The sequence below is a fragment of the Bos mutus genome, chromosome 17 (assembly GCF_027580195.1).
Source record: "Bos mutus isolate GX-2022 chromosome 17, NWIPB_WYAK_1.1, whole genome shotgun sequence".
NCBI classification, from domain to species: domain Eukaryota; kingdom Metazoa; phylum Chordata; class Mammalia; order Artiodactyla; family Bovidae; genus Bos; species Bos mutus.
The window spans coordinates 12,928,775-12,949,201 of record NC_091633.1 but is presented as its reverse complement, the minus strand read 5'-3'; the positions used below and the strand labels follow the sequence as shown (position 1 = coordinate 12,949,201).

The window sequence follows — 20,427 nt, the reverse complement described above, 5'->3', positions numbered from 1 at the left end:
CCCCCTTCTCTCCCTGACAGTTGCAACCTGGAACTCGGAAGAGCTTATGCTGTATTTCATTCCATTCATGGCTCACCAAGGGCAAGTGTTTGATGAGTGTGTACTAAGTTCAGATTCTGTATTGCCAGAGTCCTGTCTCTGCGTTAGACCGACACTGTCTAGGCACTGGGGATGCCGCAGTGAACATGGCAAAACCTTGACCCAGTGGAGTGGACATTCTCACACTAGATATACTTCTCTCATTTATCTGCTTGGTGAGTTCTTCCTGTAAGAACCGAAATCCAGCTCAAAGACCTTGACTCCCCACACATCCAGTTCGTTCCATGACCATTCTCCTTGGGGAAAAGCCAACCCCATTCTTCTTCACCCTTTCTTCCCTGGCCTCTTTCATACTTGCAACATTCTGCCTCCCAGTATTGTGAATAGCCAGTATGCCTGCCCAGTCATTAAAATGGGTAACTTGCTGTTGAGAGCAGGCTCTGGGGTCTGATGGCCTGGGTTTGAAGCCTCATTCCTCTACTTCTGTCTGTGTAAACTTGGGTAATTGACCTAGTTCTCTATGTCTCCAGTTGCTCATCTGTAAATAGGAACCATAACCACACTAACTCCCAGGGTTGTATGTGAGAATTAAAGGAGACAGTTGATAAGTCATGCATTCCGCACAATGTGTGGGCATAGTAAAGGCTCAAAAATGTCAGCTATTTTTAGCCTTTTATTGGTGTTGAGAAAATACTAATTGATTACTGTGACAGATATTTCTCTTACCACTGGTGTGCCTGTAGTCGTCTATACTTCCCAGCCTCTTTGCAATTAGAAAGAGTCATGTGATTAGTTGCGACCAAACAAATATTGACAAAGGTGACCTATGTTACTGCAAGGAAACTTCTCTAGAATTAATACTATACAGTTTATTTTGTCCTGCTGCAGAAACCAAGGAACTCCACGTGGTGAACTTCCTTCAACTTGGATCCCTGAGTGACAGTATGGACCCCTGAGCGACTGCAACAGACAGGAAGTATGTGTGAGAAATGAATATTTGTTAACTTAAGACACAGAGGTTAGGGACTTCCCTGGTGGTCCAGTGGTTAAGACTCCACATTCCCAGTGCAGGGGGCATGGGTTTGATCCCTGGTTGGAGAACTAAGATTCCACATGATGCATGGGCGAAAAAGAAAAAGAAAAGATACAAATGTTAAGTGGTATGTGTAAAAATCCAGAAGAACCTAGCATGCTTTAACTAATATAAGTACCAGCTATACTCCAGGCTCTAAGTCAGGCCCAGCAGTCACAGTCTTGAGTCAGAGTCATATTCATGGACTTAAAGGAGCTTGCATTTTGGGGACTGCATATGCTCTCGCTTGAATGAATGAAGAGTGACCATGGATGCTTAAGACCCAACCTGTGGCTGCCTTTATGCCAGATACTCATCACCCTGAAGGCAGACTTTCACTTCCATCCCAGCAGCCCAGTATATGCCTGTGGGCACCTTTTGAAGTGAATGGCAGCTTCTTGGTGATTCTCTCCTTGGAGCAAACATCTTGCCTTCCTTCCAGATATACCCTAGGTGAGGCATCACATGACCTTGCTCATCAGGTCCAGGGGCAGTCACCAATAAGAGTCTTTCCTGGAAACCAGTAACTGGTGAGAGGCAAGGCATGACAGCGGTGGCATGGTGGGGTAAAGGTCCATGAGCCTCCATGAAGACCCAAGAGCTACCCTTTTCCCTTCCCTTCCTGGATCTTTATTGTCCAGCTATATGCTGACATCCTGAGATGCCTCCATGTCATCCTAACAAATGTCTTTTATTTTTCCTTAGCTAGCTGAAATTGATTTATGTAGTTTTTGACCAAAGGACCTTGAAAGTAAAAGTTTCCCTGTCATATCCGACTCTTTGCAACCCCATGGACTATAGCCTGCCAGGCTCCTCTGTCCATGGAATTCTCCAGGCCAGAATACTGGAGTAGGCAGCCTTTCCCTTCTCCAGGGGATCTTCCCAACCCAGGGATTGAACCCAGGTCTCCTGCATTGCAGGTGGATTTTTTACCATCTGAGCCACCAGGGAAGCCCAAAGGACCTTACCTGGATGCTAATGTGGGCACATAGTAGGACTTCAGTTAATGCAATGTGATGAAAAATGATATGTGAAAGGCAAGAAGAGAGGAGAGGGAAAGTCAGGGAGATAGAGAAGAAGAAAGAGAGGAGAGAGAGAAAAAGCTTGAAAACACAAATGTCAAAAATGCTCCCCAGATGATTATGAAAAGCGCCTGTAGTTAATGACTGTTGGAGGCTTCAGGATCTTAAAAACCCAGGTTCCAGTTTTGACATAACCCTTGCTTAGCTGTGTGACCTTAGGGTAAGGAGCTTCACTTCTCTGAACCTCTATTTTTCCATTTGGCAAATGAGTCCATAAAGCCATTCTGTCTTATTCTGAAGATATTATAAGGGATGCATGTGATGGTACCTACTGTGGGTCCCGGCATGTATTAACCACCAGAGAAACATGAATTTTCTTCTCTCCTCTCATCAGGGAACAGTACTTTGTTTCCTCCTCCTCTGCCTCCCTCAACCTTAAGAAGTCCAGAAAAGGGACTTTCCTGGTGGTCCAGTGGTTAAGAATCAGCCTTCTAGTGCAAGAGATGCAAGTTCGATCTCTGGTCCAGAGCTAAGATCCCAATGCCATAGGGCAACTAAGCCCACATGCCCCAACTAAGACTGAACACAGCCATATAAATACATATTAAAAAAAAAAAAAATCCCAGGAAAGGTAAGAGAGCTCCTTTTGGAAAGGTCTGTCTTTTGGCAGCCAACTTTGAATTTCTCAGCTATTATTTGGAGCTCAAAGTTCACACATCTGTGATGGATGAGCAGGGAACACTAACACCTCGTTAGTGTCTGAAACCACTGGTTGGAATCGGGAAGGAGGACAGCCCAAGGTCCAGCACCTTAACTATGGAAATAATACATGCGTCCCCAAAAATGAAGAAAGGTGAGTGGGGAAGGGAGTCGCACAAATCATTGCAAGGAGTTATTTGACCTGCTTGAAAATTTGAATTGCTTGGTAATGGCCAACCTGTTGGGTGGTGTTTTATTAACATGAATAGATTTTTACAGGATATTTCTCACATTGCTTTCCGAGAGTCTCAGGAATTCATTAAATATTAAGAGGTAGCACTCTGGATTGTTCAGTTAAAGATGCCCTCTGATGAGGCTTCCCACAAGTTAGAGACCTGGAGGAAGCAGGCAGGCACAGAATAGATGTTTGCTGTCAGCCTCGGCAGAGAAGATAATAAAATAATAATCACTGTGAATGTTTACTGGCTGCTTACTATGTGCCAGGCCCTAAGCTAAGCACTTGACTTTTTTTTTTTTAATACACTTTGTAAAGAAGGTATTATTAGCATCCCTGTTTTACAGATGGGGAAACTGAGGCATAGATTTCAAAGCTAGTGTGAAGGGGGAAGAAATGGAGACATATTAGCCAAACTTTGAATCTGGGTACATGAGGACTTTTCCAGATCTTTTGGTAGCTCTGTGACCTCCAGCAAGTTACTAAGCTTTTCAGAGCCTCAACTGCTTCTTTTACAGACTGGAAAGTATCCCCATGTTATAGGCAAGGAAATAGAGACCCAGGTCACAGAGCTAATAAATGGTATGTCCAGAACTCATTCAGTGATCTTGGGTTCAGTCCTATTGTTTATTGGTGCATGATGAACAACTTCAGAATTCAGTGGTTTAAAGCAGCCGCCTCATTTTGCACATGATATTATAGGCAAGAATTTGGGAAAGGTTCAGCTGGGTGGTTCACCTATGATCCATGTGGAATTAGCTGGGGCTCCACTTTCAAGATGCCTTTTTTATACTCCCATACACTTCACCTTCTCCATATGGTATCTCATCCTCCAGATCCTCAGCATTTGTCTTGGGTTTCCTCACAACACAGTGGTGTAGAGTCACTGGACTCCTTACCAGGATAGTTGGTTTGCCTCAAAATGAATGTTCCAAGAGATGAGAAGTGGAAGTGTCCTTTGAACTATAATCTATTGGTCAAAGCAGTAACATACCACTACACTCTCTGGATTCAATGGGAATAGTCATAAGCCCCCACCTCTCAATAGAAGGAATGTCAAAGAATTTGTATTCGTTTTAATCTGTCTCATTGATATATAAGTGAGTCACTCAGTCATGTCCGACTCTTTTCCACCCCATGGACTATACAATCCATGGAATTCTCTAGGCCAGAATACTGGAGTAGGTTGCTTTTCCGTACTCCAGGGGATCTTCCCAACCCAGGGATCAAACCCAGGTCTCCCATATTGCAGGCAGATCTTTACCAGCTGAGCAAAGGAAGCCCTGTAGATACATAAGAAGCCAGTAAATGATAACTCTTACTTAGAAAAAACATCTATAAAATAGAGCAGTTAATAGCTACCAACCCACCCACCCAAGAGGGTGGATTTATTAGGAGGATTAATTTCATGAATGTAGAATTTAATGCCAGATACTTGGCAAAAAGCAGGTACAGAATGAGACTAGGTTCCCTCCCTCTAGTGACTACTGGGACACACCCCACCCCCCACCCCGCCAGCCAGGGAGGTAATGTTATCTCAAGTGTAGGGATGTCAGATAAATTACAACACATCCAGTTAAATTTGTGTTTCAGACAAATGATGACTAATTTTAGTTTAAGTATGTTTCATACAATATTGGAAACATACCTACACTAAAGGGGATTCCCAGGTAGCGCTAGTGGTAAAGAACCCATCTGCCAATTCAGGAGACATAAGAGATACCGGTTCAATCCCTTCATCAGGAAGATCCCCTGGAGGAGGGGATGGTAACCCACTCCAGTATTCTTGCTTGAAGAATCACATGGACAGAGGAGCCTGGCAGGTTATAGTCCATAGGGCTGAAAAGAGTCGGACACAACTGAAGCTACTTAGCATGTACACAAGCACTTATACTAAAAAAGTATTTGTTGCTTATCTAAAATTCAAATTTAATTGGACATCCTATTTTTTATTTGCTAAATCTAGCAATCCTACCAGCTTATAGCTAGAAGAGCTGAGACCAAGAACTCTCATTTTAGCCTCTGACCTCAGGGCCCAGGAAGACTGAATGTGAAATTTGAATTAGGAGCCATACATGGTTTGTCCAGACATGTAGCTGTCTTTCCTCCAATCATACCAAAAAAGAAGCAGAAGAGAAAGAAAACAGAAGTCGAAAGGCTTGCCAACATTCCAACCATCTTGATCCCATCTGTAAGGGTGGGGGTTCAGTATTTATTATATTTCTCCAGTCACGGAGCTCACTGTCAAGTCACGGAGCCCTGGAGAAGTGGCTTCACTCAGTTTTCTCATCTGTGAAATGGGAGTGATAGTAATACCAATTCAATCCAGATCGATATTGTGAGAAATAAATAAGGCAAAATGATAAAGTGGTTAGCGCAGTTCCTAATCCTTGGTAACCGCTCAATGTTAATTTTTATTAATATCAGTGGAGAGGCAGACACTCCAAATGCTGCAATAGCTGAACCCATAGAAGTATTAATAGAAGCAGTCAGCAATGAAGGAGAGAGAGTGGGGGGGGGAAGCTTCGCAGAAGTTACACCTGAAAAGAGTTGTGATAGATGAAGTGGCCTTTGCCGAACAGACAAGAAGGAAAGGCTCCTATGCAGAGGAATCAGCATATGTAAGGAGATAAAGAAAAGAAGTAAAATGTAAAAGGAGCTCTACGTAGCTCAATACTGATGGAGAGTGAAATGGAGTTAATAGCAAATGAAGCAACTGACAAACAACTAATCTCAAAAATATACAAGCAACTCCTGCAGCTCAATTCCAGAAAAATAAACGACCAAATCAAAAAATGGGCCAAAGAACTAAATAGACATTTCTCCAAAGAAGACATACAGATGGCTAACAAACACATGAAAAGATGCTCAACGTCACTCATTATCAGAGAAATGCAAATCAAAACCACAATGAGGTACCATTTCACGCCAGTCAGAATGGCTGCGATCCAAAAGTCTACAAGCAATAATTGCTGGAGAGGGTGTGGAGAAAAGGGAACCCTCTTACACTGTTGGTGGGAATGCAAACTAGTACAGCCACTATGGAGAATAGTGTGGAGATTCTTTAAAAAACTGGAAATAGAACTGCCTTATGACCTAGCAATCCTACTGCTGGGCATACACACCGAGGAAACCAGAACTGAAAGAGACACGTGTACCCCAATGTTCATCGCAGCACTGTTTATAATAGCCAGGACATGGAAGCAACCTAGATGTCCATCAGCAGATGAATGGATAAGAAAGCTGTGGTACATATACACAATGGAGTATTACTCAGCCATTAAAAAGAATACATTTGAATCAGTTCTAATGAGGTGGATGAAACTGGAGCCGATTATACAGAGTGACGTAAGCCAGAAAGAAAAACACCCAATAAGTATACTAACACATATATATGGAATTTAGAAAGATGGTAATGACAACCCTGTATACGAGACAGCAAAAGAGACACAGATGTATAGAACAGTCTTTTGGACTCTATGGGAGAGGGAGAGGGTGGGATGATTTGGGAGAATGGCATTGAAACATGTATAATATCATATAAAAAACGAATCGCCAGTCCGGGTTCAATGCAGGATACAGGATACTTGGGACTAGTGCACTGGGATGACCCAGAGGGATGGTATGGGGAAGGAGGTGGGAGGGGGGTTCAGGATTGGGAACATGTGTACACCCTTGGGGGATTCATGTTGATGTATGGCAAAACCAATACAATATTGTAAAATAATTAGCCTCTAATTAAAATAAATAAATTTAAGTTAAAAAAAAAAAAAAAGAAAGAAATTCAAAGGGCAGAGTGATGGGAGATGAGCCCAGAAAGACAGCCCCAGACAGGTTCTGGGTACCACATGAGGCTGTGGCTCTTTCTGGGACCCTAAAATGAGGCTCAGTAGAAGAAGGAACCAATGAGCTTTGCATGTGGACCCAGTTCATACCATCGTAGTGGGGAAGATCAGAAGGCAAAATTAACATCGAGATGGGCTTCTACATTATTCCAAATGTCAAGACTCGGATTTGAAACAGTAAGGGTGAGCATGTGCACAAGAGAAATGCTGAGAGAGAATCTTCTGATATAAAGGAGAATAGAGGCTGGATTTCCAGCTTCCAGCCAGAGTGAGAAATTTGACCTGCACAGTAAAACACTAGAAAAGCACATTATGCCCAAATATCTTCTTAATTCACAGCTCGAGTGTGAAACTGATGCCTGTCATTGAGGAAATGGGAATTTCTATACCCCTGAGAAGCGCTGGAGCAGCCGCCAATACTGGAGCAACCACTGCTGCTCTGATTTTCCAGTTGAAGGTGCTAGGAGCTCATCCTAAAGGAAAGCAAGAAGAGGTAGCCAAGAAATTTGTAGTCTGTAGTTGTTCTACAAATGGTTCTAGCCCTAAGGCTAAAAAGAAAATCTTAAAATTTAACCTCCTAACCATCATGAATCTAATAAGATCTGCCACATATTGAGTCACTGGTCTGTGCCAAGCATTGAGTTAAGTTTTTAAAATATTGCTTTATTCACACCACAATCCACTGAGGATTAGTAAAATCATATCCATTTTACAAATGAGAAAACTGAGGCTTTTAGTTTACTACCCATTCATCTAGTGAATGGGTGAGACCCAGGGACCCAGGGAACTGTGACCGTGGCCTCTGCACTCTTAACTACCACACCAGAATTTAACATTTCCCAAACAACAACCCATCATGTGTACACCACCTATCCTATAATTTACTTCACATTATTTTAAATTAAGTCCATGTTGACTCATATCCCAGAAATTTGTAAACGTGAAAACAGAATGAGTGTGTGCTGTCACTTCAGTTGTGTCCAACTCTTTGTGACCCTATGGACTGTAGCCCACCAGGCTCCTCTGTTTATGGGATTCTCCAGGCAAGAGTACTGGAGTGGGTTGCCATTCCCTTCTCCAGGAGATCTTCTCAACCCAGGGACCATTCTAGAACAGGCATTGAACCTGGGTCTCCTACATTGCAGGCATATTCTTTACTATTTGAACCACCAGGGAAGACTCAAAAAAGTTGTGCTTAGTAGCTCAATTCTGTTTGACTCTTTGCGACCCCATGGACTGTAGCCCACCAGGCTCCTCTGTCCATAAGACTTCCCAGGCAAGAATACTGAAGTGGGTAGCCATTCCCTTCTCCAGGGGCTCTTCCTGACCCAAGGATGGAAACCGGATTGCAAGTGGATTCTTCTGAGCCACCAGGGAAGCCCTTATATATATGTACTAGTCAAGGCTATGGTTTTTCCTGTGGTCATGTATGGATGTGAGAGTTGGACTGTGAAGAAGGCTGAGTGCCGAAGAATTGATGCTTTTGAACTGTGGTGTCGGAGAAGGCTCTTGAAAGTCCCTTGGACTGCAAGGAGATCCAACCAGTCCATCCTAAAGGAAATCAGTCCTGAATATTCATTGGAAGGACTGATGCTGAAGCTGAAACTCCAGTACTTTGGCCACCTCATGCGAAGAGTTGACTCATTGGAAAAGACTCTGATGCTGGGAGGGATTGGGGGCAGGAGGAGAAGGGGACGACAGAGGATGAGATGGCTGGATGGCATCACTGACTCGATGGACGTGAGTCTGAGTGAACTCCGGGAGTTGGTGATGGACAAGGAGGCCTGGCGTGCTGTGATTCACGGGGTCTCAAAGAGTCGGACACGACTGAGCGACTGAACTGAACTGAACTGACATATTGAGCACAGTATATAAGAAATCAGCACAAAACAGTACTTTTGTACTGAAGTTTTGTATGAAGTTTGAGATCAGGCAGACTGGTCTATGGGCACAGAAACCAGAATAGCAATTGCTTTTTGGAAGCAGGGAGTGAGTGGATGGGCAGAACAGAGTTGTGAAGAAACTTTGTAGGGTCACAGTAATGACTACGTTTTGATTGGGGTGTTAGTTATATGTATATATAAATTTGTCAGAACTCATCAGACTATAAACCTAGGATATGTGCATTTTATTAGATGTAATTATACTTCAGTTAGAAAAACAGAGGTCTCCAGTTGGGGCTTTGACATTATCTTCACATGAGGTTGAACGTAGACTCACATATATACACCTCATATAATTCCATATAACCTTAAAACAAGGATGCCCTTTCTAAACATTGGCTGTACGTAAGGATTGGTTATTTTGTATATAGCATGATTGTTTTGTGTTGCTTATTTGTATAAATATTTTCATGCATTAGATGTAAATATTTAAAATACGCTGTGTTTTCTGTTAAAATGAAATGTCTTGCTAGAATAAGTTCCAGAATCTCTCACTTAAGATGTTTCAAAATCTTGTTGTTTATATGTCTTCTTTTGTTTCAGTTCTTTTATCCAGAAGATGTGTTGATGATGAATACATCCGAGGTTGGCATCGTATCCACATAGAAATGTAAGTGGTGGTAAAAGCACCTTTTTAGATAGAAGATGTTATAGGAATGCGGTTAATAATGTAGCATATAAAACACCTTTCTTATTTAAGAGCAGTCTCCTGATAAACCAAAACCTGCGATCATTCATTTATTCATCCACTCAAATGATGTTCACTGAGTGCTTAGTTTCATCTTTGACTCCTTTGTTTCCCTTTGCTTATCTCCCTGCAGGACTTGAACATGTTTTTGTATTCTACTTTTATCTATAGTATTTGTTTGTATCTCTTTGTATTAATTTTTAGTGTTTGCTCTATGAATTTTTATATATGTAATATTCAATATTCATAGAATATGTTATAATCTTGAATATGTTATATATTAATATTGATACTATACTTATGAAATATATTAATATGTTACATCATACTCATATTTTAAGTGAATATATTATCTTATATATTCAGCATTTCTATAATGTGTATGTATATAATAGTCTACTAGTATCAACAGTTTATGACTACCAGTAAACACAACCTAGAAATCTTACCAGTTATGTCCCTTTACCTTTTTCTCTTTATAATATAGTTTTTGTTGGAGAAGGCAATGGCAACCCACTCCAGTACTCTTGCCTGGAAAATCCCATGGGCAGAGGAGCCTGGTAGGTTGCAGTCCATGGGGTCAAGAAGAGTTGGACACGACTGAGCGACTTCACTTTCACTTTTCCCTTTCATGCATTGGAGAGGGAGATGCTAACCCACTCCAGTGTTCTTGCCTGGAGAATCCCAGGGACGGGGGAGTCTGGTAGGCTGCCGTCTGTGGAGTCGCACAGAGTCGGACACGACCGAAGCGACTTAGTAGTAGTAGTAGTAGTAGTAGTAGTAGTAGTAGTTGTTTTTGTAAATATAACCGATATGTACGTTGAGGACCACAGTAAACCATATTTCAATCATTGAACACAGTTTTGAAAACCAAGAGGAGAATAATCTATTATATATACCCAGATTTTTACCATTTCTATTGCCATTTCTTTATTGCTGATTCTCCAAGTTTCTTTCTCTTGTCATTTCTTTTGTATGTGAAGAATTTTCTTTGGCAATATTTTTTAAAATTAGGTGTGCTTGGTAATAGAGTGGAGGACGAGCTTACCCTTTCTTGTCTCACTCACTATATTAATTTCAACAATTCCATGTCTTTGAGAAGCTGGGTTTTTGAGACTGACCATGTTAAAAGACAAAACCAAACAAACAGGTACCTCACAGATAATCAATGTGGAAGATGAAATTGACAGTGATCAATTTCCAAGGTTTGAGAAATTGTAGTAGGGTGCAACGGGCATACATATCCCATTAGTAAGTAATTGGGTTTACTTAAGCATGAAATAATACTTTTTTTCTTTAAATTCATGAGTGTTATTTTTTTAAAAGATACTAACTTGTTAGGGCGCACATACTAACTTTTTTGAAGTGAATAACTTCATAAACACAATTGTGAAGGACATAATGAAAAAATTACCAAGATACTATGAACCAAGAAAGTTTGGGAACATCTGGTCTAGGAAAAAAGACCTATTCAAACCTAGAAGCAGACAGATGAATTAAACCGGAGAGAATTTGGAAGGCAAACACGACTTTGCACTTCTGTAGAGTGTAAGGGGGGAAAGAAACACAAAAACACAAACAAAGCCAGTGTGCTGGTCCATTAAAAAAAAAAAAAATCCGATTTGAGCTTTGTTAATGCAAAGCTCTTTATCTGAGGAGCTCAAAGAGCTTTATTACAGGTAAATATCCTTGTCTCCAGCTGCTAATAGGAGAGGCCAGGCCCAGGGAGATTAGGAGAGAATGCCTATTTAAGGTCACATAACAGTCAGTGACAAAGTGGAGACTCGCAGAGTGGTCTGTAATGGGATTTGTCCGCTGTCTGTTGTATCAGCCTGAGATGCTGGGCGTGAGATGGCTGGGCTCCAGTGCAGAAGCTTGCCAGGGATTGGGCATCTTAGAACTGCAGCCTGCCACTGCAGAAGGGACTTTGTGGGTCCCTGGGTAGGACCCCCTTTGTTTGCCAGACCCTACACGGCCTCTGAGAGAGCAAGCAATTGTCCCAAGTCTGCACGGCCTGTTTGTGGCAGAGCCAGAAATAGAATGGAGGACTCCTAACATCTCCCTGATTCTCTCCTGGAGTTTTCCTGGCTCTCAAGCGATTTGTCTAGGAAAACCTATTAAGGAAATTCAATTTCTCTAAAGCTGGCTGAATGGAACTTGAGTTGGATCAAAGCTGGTATGGATTTGGAAGGAATTAAGAGAGAACTGGTAAAGTACACAGACAGACTCAGAACCCTGATTCTGTTGAAGACTACTGCGGGACCAGGGACAAGTGACCTTCAGTCTCTGTGCCTCTGTGATCTATAAGACATACCAAGGGGTCTGGGCCTCTGGATCCCTAAAGTGCTCTAGCTTTAGTAAAAATCCACTTATTGGTTGTAAGCTATGCAGACCTCGGTCTTCCATTCTGCAAAATGGGGGCCCTGTTTGTTCCCCTCTCGTGGAGTTGTGGTCAGCTGCCGAGTGCCTGCATGTAACATGCTTATTTTAGAGACTCCTGCCTAGAATTACTCAATCAGTGTTGGTTTCATATTCAAGATAGCCACAAACATTCTAACATGAACTATTTGGGCTGGGCCTACCCATTTGCTATAATTTACCATTCTTTCATAATTTCTTCTAAATTCACACCAACATTCAAGCTTTGGATCCAACTGGGAATGCCAGAGAAACTACAGAATATGCAACTAAATTTGGATTTTAGATAAATAAAAAGTGATTTAATGCAAGTATATCCCCAGTATTACAAGAGATATACTAATATTTGTCATCATTTCTCTGCATTTAAATTTACCCAGCATCTTGTAGTTTTACGTGTTACATCATTCAGTCCTAGCACTGTGCCAGATTTGTGTCTCCAATTGTGGATCTGGAAAAACATTTGGCCCATCTTCCAGGCTTCCTTTGCAGAGCTAAGGCAGTTAGGATTTCATTTTTTCATGTAGTGAACACGAAGCCCGCAACATCCTCTCACAGTAGCTCAGCCATGCTGAAGTTCAGTTTTCCAAAATTTACCAGGACAATAGGTTAGAATTAAAGGAGGAAGGGTATTTATACATAAACGTTGACTTTGGTTGATAGGCATTATGTTGGAGCCTAATTCCAGAAACTCCTGGAAAAAAGAACCCAGATACAGAGCATCAAAAATGTGAAGCCAGAACCACCCATAATTATAAGGGCATTAAGATTCATGTAGATAAGATAGATGGAAAGAAGATCTGTAGGTGTTTAAGTTCCAAGGGATGCAGCTAAGTAGCCAGATCTGGAGGGCATGCCAGCTTGTGAATTCAAAATGCTGAAACTTTTCTACATCAATATATTGTCCTGTCAAGTGGGGTAATAATACCTGCACACTTCCTCCTTATCTCCCCAACCTCTCTACTTAACCTTTGAAAAATAGGTCTCCAGACTGGGAGTTAAAAGGACTGTTTTCTGGTTCTGGATAGCAGTAGACACATGATAACTTTTGCTGCCATTATACCAGGTTAACACCCCCCAATAGATAAATGTCTGGCGGTATCCCAAAGTCAAATGTTTAGTTGCATCATATGGCTCCTTGAACAAAGGGCAGTGAGTTCTTGCAAAATTCACTTACTCCTCAACCAAGTCTAGAGCCTGGCTGTACTTGCTCATTTCTTAGCACCATTCATTGCCGGGAGAAATATCAATAACCTCAGATATGCAGATGACACCACCCTTATGGCAGAAAGTGAAGAGGAACTCAAAAGCCTCTTGATGAAAGTGAAAGAGGAGAGTGAAAAAGTTGGCTTAAAGCTCAACATTCAGAAAACGAAGATCACGACATCTGGTCCCATCACTTCATGGGAAATAGATGGGGAAACAGTGGAAACAGTGTCAGACTTTATTTTTTTGGACTCCAAAATCACTGCAGATGGTGATTGCAGCCATGAAATTAAAAGATGCTTACTCCTTGGAAGGAAAGTTATAACCAACCTAGATAGCATATTCAAAAGCAGAGACATTACTTTGCCAACAAAGGTCTGTCTAGTCAAGGCTATGGTTTTTCCAGTGGTCATGTATGGATGTGAGAGTTGGACTGTGAAGAAAGCTGAGCTCCGAAGAATTGATGCTTTTGAACTGTGGTGTTGGAGAAGACTCCTGAGAGTCCCTTGGACTGCAAGGAGATCCAACCAGTCCATTCTAAAGGAGATCAGCCCTGGGTGTTCTTTGGAAGGACTGATACTAAAGCTGAAACTCCAATACTTTGGCCACCTCATGCGAAGAGTTGACTCATTGGAAAAGACTCTGATGCTGGGAGGGATTGGGGGCAGGAGGAAAAGGGGACGACAGAGGATGAGATGGCTGGATGGCATCACCGACTCCATGGACCTGAGTTTGAGTGAACTCCGGGAGTTGGTGATGGACAGGGAGGCCTGGCGTGCTGCGATTCATGGGGTCGCAAAGAGTTGGACACGACTGAGCGACTGAACTGACTGAACTGATTAGCACCATTCAAACTCTGATTTTAGAGAAGATGAGGCTATGAATCTAAAAGGAGCTGCAATATACATGAGGGCAGACAGGGTTAAACCCGTATTTCATGGGGAAAAATGAAGAGGCAAGGGATGTAAGTGGAAAAAATCCCCTCTCTGAGCCTCAGTTTCCTCATCTATCAGTTCAGTTCAGTTGCTCAGTTGTGTCCAACTCTTTGTGACCCCATAGACTGTGGCACGCCAGGCTCCCCTGTTCATCACCAACTCCCAGAGCTTGCTCAAACTCATGTCGATTGAGTCAGTGATGCCATCCAACCATCTTGTCCTCTGACATCCCCTTCTCCTCCTGCCTTCAGTCTTGCCCAGCTTCAGGGTCTTTTCCTGATGAGTAAGTCAGTTCTTTGCATCAGGTGGCCAAAGTACTAGAGTTTTAGCTTCATCATCGGTCCTTGCAATGAATATTCAGGACTGATTTTCTTTAGGATTGACTGGGTTGATCTCCTTGCAGTCCAAGGGACTCTCAAGAATCTTCTCCAACACCACAGTTCAAAAGCATCAACTCTTCAGCACTCAGCTTTCTTTATAGTCCAATTCTCACATCCATACATGACTACTGGAAAAACCATAGCTTTGACTAGATGGACCTTTGTTGGCAAAGTAATGTCTCTGCTTTTTAATATGCTGTCAAGGTTGGTCATAGCTTTTCTTCCAAGGAGCAAGCATCTTTTAATTTCATGGCTGCAGTCACTATCTGCAGTGATTTTGGAGCCCAGAAAAATAAAAGTCTCTCACTGTTTCCATTGTTTCCCCATCTATTTTCCATGAAGTGATGGGACCAGTTGCCATGATCTTAGTTTTTTGAATGTTGAGTTTTAAGCCAACTTTTTACTCTTCTCTTTCACTTTCATCAAGAGGCTCTTTAGTTCTTCTTCACTTTCTGCCAGAAGTGTGGTGTCATCTGCATATCTGAGGTTATTGATATTTCTCCCGGCAATCTTGATTCAAACTTGTGCTTCATCCAGCCTGGCATTTTGCATGATGTACTCTGCATATAAGTTAAATAAGCAGGGTGACAATATACAGCCTTGACATACTCCTTTGGAACCAGTCTGTTGTTCCAGGTCCAGTTCTGACTGTTGCTTCCTGACCTGCCTACAGATTTTTTAGGAGGCAGATCATGTAGTCTGGTATTCCCATCTCTTGAAGAATTTTCCACAGTTTGTTGTGATCCACACAGTTAAAGGCTTTGGCGTAGTCAATAAAGCAGAAGTAGATGTTTTTCTAGAACTCTCTTGCTTTTTCTATGATCCAGTGGATGTTGGCAATTTGATCTCTGGTTCCTCTGCCTTTTCTAAAACCAGCTTGAACATCTGAAAGTTCTTGGTTCACATACTGTTGAAGCCTGGCTTGGAGAATTTTGAGCATTATTTTGCTAGTGTGTGAGATGAGAGTAGTTGTACAGTAGTTTGAGCATTCTTTGACATCGCCTTTCTTTGGGATTGGAATGAAAACTGACCTTTTCAGTCCTGTGGCCACTACTGAGTTTTCCAAATTTGCTGGCATATTGAGTGCAGCACTTTCACAGCATCATCTTTCAGGATTTGAAATAGCTCAACTGGAATTCCATCACCTCCACTAGCTTTGTTCGTAGTGATGCTTCCTAAGGCCCACTTGACTTCACACTCCAGGATGTCTGGCTCCAGGTGAGTGCTCACCTGCGGCAGAGGTGTGGGTCAGCAGTGGCCTAGTGCAGGGTCAGGGGCACTGAGTGCAGCAGTGTGTACGTGGGACCTTTTGAAGGAGGTCACCATTATCTTCACTCCTCATTTATAGAATGGGGCTAACTCTACACCTTTGCAGGGTTATCCTCAGCACTTGGATGAGATGTTGTAATACAGATACACCTCTTAATGCAATTCGCAACTGCTTTAATTGCCATAAGGAGTGAAAAGTGGAAGTGTTAGTCGCTCAGTCATGTCTGACTCTCTGCAACCCCATGGACTGTAGCCCACCAGACTCCTCTGTCCATGAAATTCTCCAGGCAAGAATACTGGAGTTAGTTGCCGTCTCCTATTCCAGGGGATCTTCCTGACCCAGGGATTGAACCCGGGTCTCCTGCATTGCAGTCAGATTCTTTACCATCTGAGCCACCATGCAATGCATAACTGCCTTAATTGCCATAAGTAGTGTATAAATGTAAATAAATATTGTAACATTTTCAGATCCCTTTGAAACCTAGCCATTAAAGAATCTGTCAAGAGTGAAGTAAGTCAGAGAAAAACAAATATCGTATATTAATGCATATATATGGAATCTAGAAAAATGGTACCTATGAATCTCTGCACAGCAGGAATGGAGATGCAGATATAGAGCATGGACTTATGGACACAGTCAGGGAAGGAGAGGGGGAGATGAATTGAGAGACACACATACACGACCATGTGTGAAATAGATGGCTAGTGGGAAGTTGCCACATAACACAGGGAGCCCAGCCTGGCACCCTGTGATGTCTTAGAGTGGTGGCATGGTGGGGAAATAGGTTGGAGGGAAGCTCAAGAAGGAGGGGATGTATGTATACATATGGCTGATTCACATTGTTGTACAGCAGAAACTAATACAACATTGTGAAGTAGTTATACTACAATTAGAAATAAATTTAAAATAAAAACTAAAAGAATGTCAAATAAAATAGTAAATACAGAATCTCTGTCATACTGTTGATCCTGTAAATGTAGTGTGTATCTGTTTGTAGATAGATAGATAAGGATGTATATACATATATTTGCATATATCTATATATATGATATTTTTGGAGTGTCCCAGGTGGCGCTAGTGGTAAAGAAGCCGCCTGCCAATGCAGGAGACATAAGAGACACGAGTTCAATCCCTGAGTCAGAAAGATCCCTTGAAGGACAGCATGGCAACCCACTCCAGTATTCCTGCCTGGAGAATCCCATGGACAGAGGAGCCTGGAGGGCTACAGTCCATGGGGTCACAGAGTCAGACACGACTGAAGCAACTTGGCACACAGCATGCACGCGTGACATTGTCTCTTCTCTTAGATACACAATCAATTTCTTAAGTATATTAAATCTATTATGTGGAAACATGTTGAATAGATTAGTGCATTAAATAGATTAAACAAAAGGAAGGGTGCAGATGAAGTCCAAGTTCATTTCCTCGGCTTCTCTAGTTTTTGACGTGGCTACAGAACTAGCAGTTGGGCATAAAATAGTTGTATTTACTGAGCCTCAGTGCTTCTCACCTCCCTCCCTGCCTGCCTGCCTGCTGTCCTTTCCACCTATGCTTCTTTCTTGGCAATCGGAGGCTCTTTCCCAGCTTGAACCCTGGGGGTTTTCCAGAACCTTTTTACTTAGACATATATTGACCTAGGCCTTACTTCCCTGAGTAAATTATGCCACAGGCAGCAATCTTCAGGTCATAAATTAGCCCACAACCGCATGCAACTGTCTGCTAATGATGCGGATGGCGAAACTACGTCTTCATGGAACTGGCTGGACAAGAGTCCTCTAAATTTTGTTGGCTGACAGCTCCCTCTCTCCCCCTCACCTGGCTGGCTTTTCAGTGCCTCTCTGTCTGGTTTCATCTTTATCGTCCCTCATGTGTTCATGCCAAAGATAAAAGGACTCCATCAAGGAAGCCAGGGAAAGAAGGGTTGACATCAGCACCCAACCCATAAGAGGTGTTCGGTACATACTTGTTGAGTGAACGGATGCACGTAAAGAGCGGGACACGATGTTGACTTTGATGGTTGTTGGTGTTCTCATTATCCTGGCAGTTCCTTAAGGTCAAGCCAGAGTCTTAGCCTTAAGGACAGCCTGGCCTTAAAGAAACTATCCTGGTTTCTCCAGGGTCTGCGATAGAGCTTGTCATTCAAAACACCATCAATCCACTGGGGAATGGATGGATGCTAGGGACATTCTGGGAATCAAAGTGTCTTCCTTCTATGGATCACTTTTTCTTTCTTCATCAGTGTCTTCTCTTTGTAACCCTCTCTTGAGCTGTTTAGGTGTGCTGAATTGGGGTCAGATACATGTATTGGCTCAATGAATATTCGAGTCCTTGTCTCTCTCACCTTTGAAATTTAAAGGAATTCCTTTATATCTGTGTTATCCTCTTATTCCAAGAAATCAAGGGAAAGAATCCTTGAATATGGGTTTCACTTGATGAATTTTGTGAATATTAATTATTGTTGTTCAGTCGGTAAGTCACGTCTGATTCTCTGTGACCCCATGGACTGTGGGATGCCTGGCTCCCTTGTCCTTCACTATCTCCTGGAGTTTGCTCAGATTCATGTCCATTGAGTTGGTGATGCTATCTAACCATCTCTTTCTCTGCTGCCCCCTTCTCCACCATACTCCTGTAATCCTCACAACTATACAAGATGTGGGCCAGAAGATACTGACAGAGAAACCAAGGGTCAAAGTGATTAGATAATTTGACTGAAGTGGGAAGAACTGGTCACAACGTGGATTTCAACTCAGATTCGCCTAACACCAGGATAGACTGCTCAGCCACTGCCCTGTTCAGAGTGGCAGTGGTGTTTTGTTTTGTTTTGTTAAGTCCTTAACTAGGGATTTCCCTGGCGAACCAGTGTGGGACTTTACCTTCCAGTGCGGTGGGTACAGGTTCAATCCCTGGTCAGGGAGCTGAGCCCCCACGTGCCTCAGGGCCATAAACCAAAACATTATAAAAAAGAAGCAATGTTGTAACAAGCTGAGTAAAGACTTTGAAAATGGTCCAGGTCAAAAAAAAAAAAATCTTAAAAATAAATAAATAAATAATAAAAGTTCTTAACTTGACTCCATCGACCTGCTCCGCCCCCAACCCCGCCAAGGAAACCAGCAATTGATTGTGTCGGGGAGCTTGTGAGCCCTTTGAAATAACATTCACACACTTCCCTGTTTGCCTACAGGTTTTTCTGAAAGAGACTTCATAGCTCTCAATAGATTATCACGGGGATGCATGATACACAAATTACAAACCATTGGCTAGAGCAGAAGCAGAATGGGAACGTGAGTATTAAGAAGCATCTAGCAACATCCGAACTCTCCCACTGGTGAAACCAGTCCATACTCTACCACTGAATACATACTTCTCTTCATATTTGAGATCTGGTCCTTAACTCCTGTTTTGGCTAAAGAAAACTCCTGTTTTCTTTAGCCAAAACTGAATAAGCACAGGAGCCACTGGAAGCTGTAAATATTAGAGGAAACAAAAAGCAAAGTCAGTGGGGCCCAGCATTCCTCAGGCCTGGAAGAGCAGGAGTCACCCAACTTGCCCCAGGATCAAAGGAACGAGGCAAACCCTTCATCACCGGGCTTCCACATCAGCACTGTTTAGGGCAGGAAGATGTCAAGGGGGAAGGTTTTCTTTGAAGTGTCAAGATAAGAACCATCTCCACCTCCCTCGAGTGTGAAAGTGATTCCTCCAGGAGCCAGGGGAGGGTGTGAGGCATTTGGCTGTCTGTACAAGAGCTGGGAGGAACTTATCAGTGAAGGCAGACACCTTCGTGGCTCCAGGCTGTGTCTGGACCCAGCCAAAGATCTCCTGTGAGCATCAGTCCTTAAAAATATATGAAACGCTGAGCCACACTGCCGTGTTTCCAATGGTGTCCCATTTAGGGTTGTGTCTACACTGGCTTTAGCGTTAACAACGGTTGAGTGGCTAGACTCTTATACTCACGTGGACTAGTTAGATCTTGTCCCTTCTGCTGGGCGAGCGTGGGCAAGTTACTCACCCTCTCTGAACCTCAATTTCAGTGGGATTTACAATAATAACCCCTATATCTAGGGTTAATTTGGGAATGAAGTGAGACTATGCAAACTAACCATTTCCTTTCCTTAATATCCGGTACATAAGCACATTTTTAAAATGTTAGCTGATATTTTTCTTTACCGTCTGGCTCAATGCATCTGGTCCAGGTGGTCTTTAGAGTCAAAATATCTGAGGATGTGGTATTCTTCTGAGCTGAAGAATGAGATCTCACTTGTCTTCTTTTCCAACATGATCAGCATGATGTCATAGCCAAGAGCATACTGCCAGCATTTAAATCCTAGCTTTAGCATTTCATAACTTTGTGAACATTGGGAAGTTACTGAGCTTCCCTGTGCCTGGGTATTTTATAGATGTTGATTATTAGAACTTAATGAGTTATCATATTAGAAATTAGAACAATGCTAGGAATATAGGAAGTGTTCAGTGAGTATCAGTTTCAAGCTCTGCCTCCTCCCTCCACTAGCTTTTATAGACACCAATATCTATTTGTTAAATGAAATTTATTGAAAAACTGAAGTGTTCCCAGCATTGGGTTGTAGGATTTTAAAAGCATTCATTGGCCTGGCACTGTAATTAAGATTACATTTTAATTAAGGAATTAATATATATTCATGAAGTCACTCATTCAATC

At 42.3% G+C, this 20,427-nt stretch overlaps 1 long non-coding RNA gene across 1 annotated transcript; it reads left to right on the top strand.

Moving 5' to 3' along the window:
• Positions 1–347: 347 nt before the first annotated feature.
• On the top strand, positions 348–18,752 carry LOC138991434 (uncharacterized). Its single transcript, XR_011467378.1, has 3 exons — positions 348–1,015; positions 9,399–9,465; positions 18,403–18,752. It is a non-coding gene; the product is annotated as an uncharacterized lncRNA (long non-coding RNA).
• Positions 18,753–20,427: the final 1,675 nt, after the last annotated feature.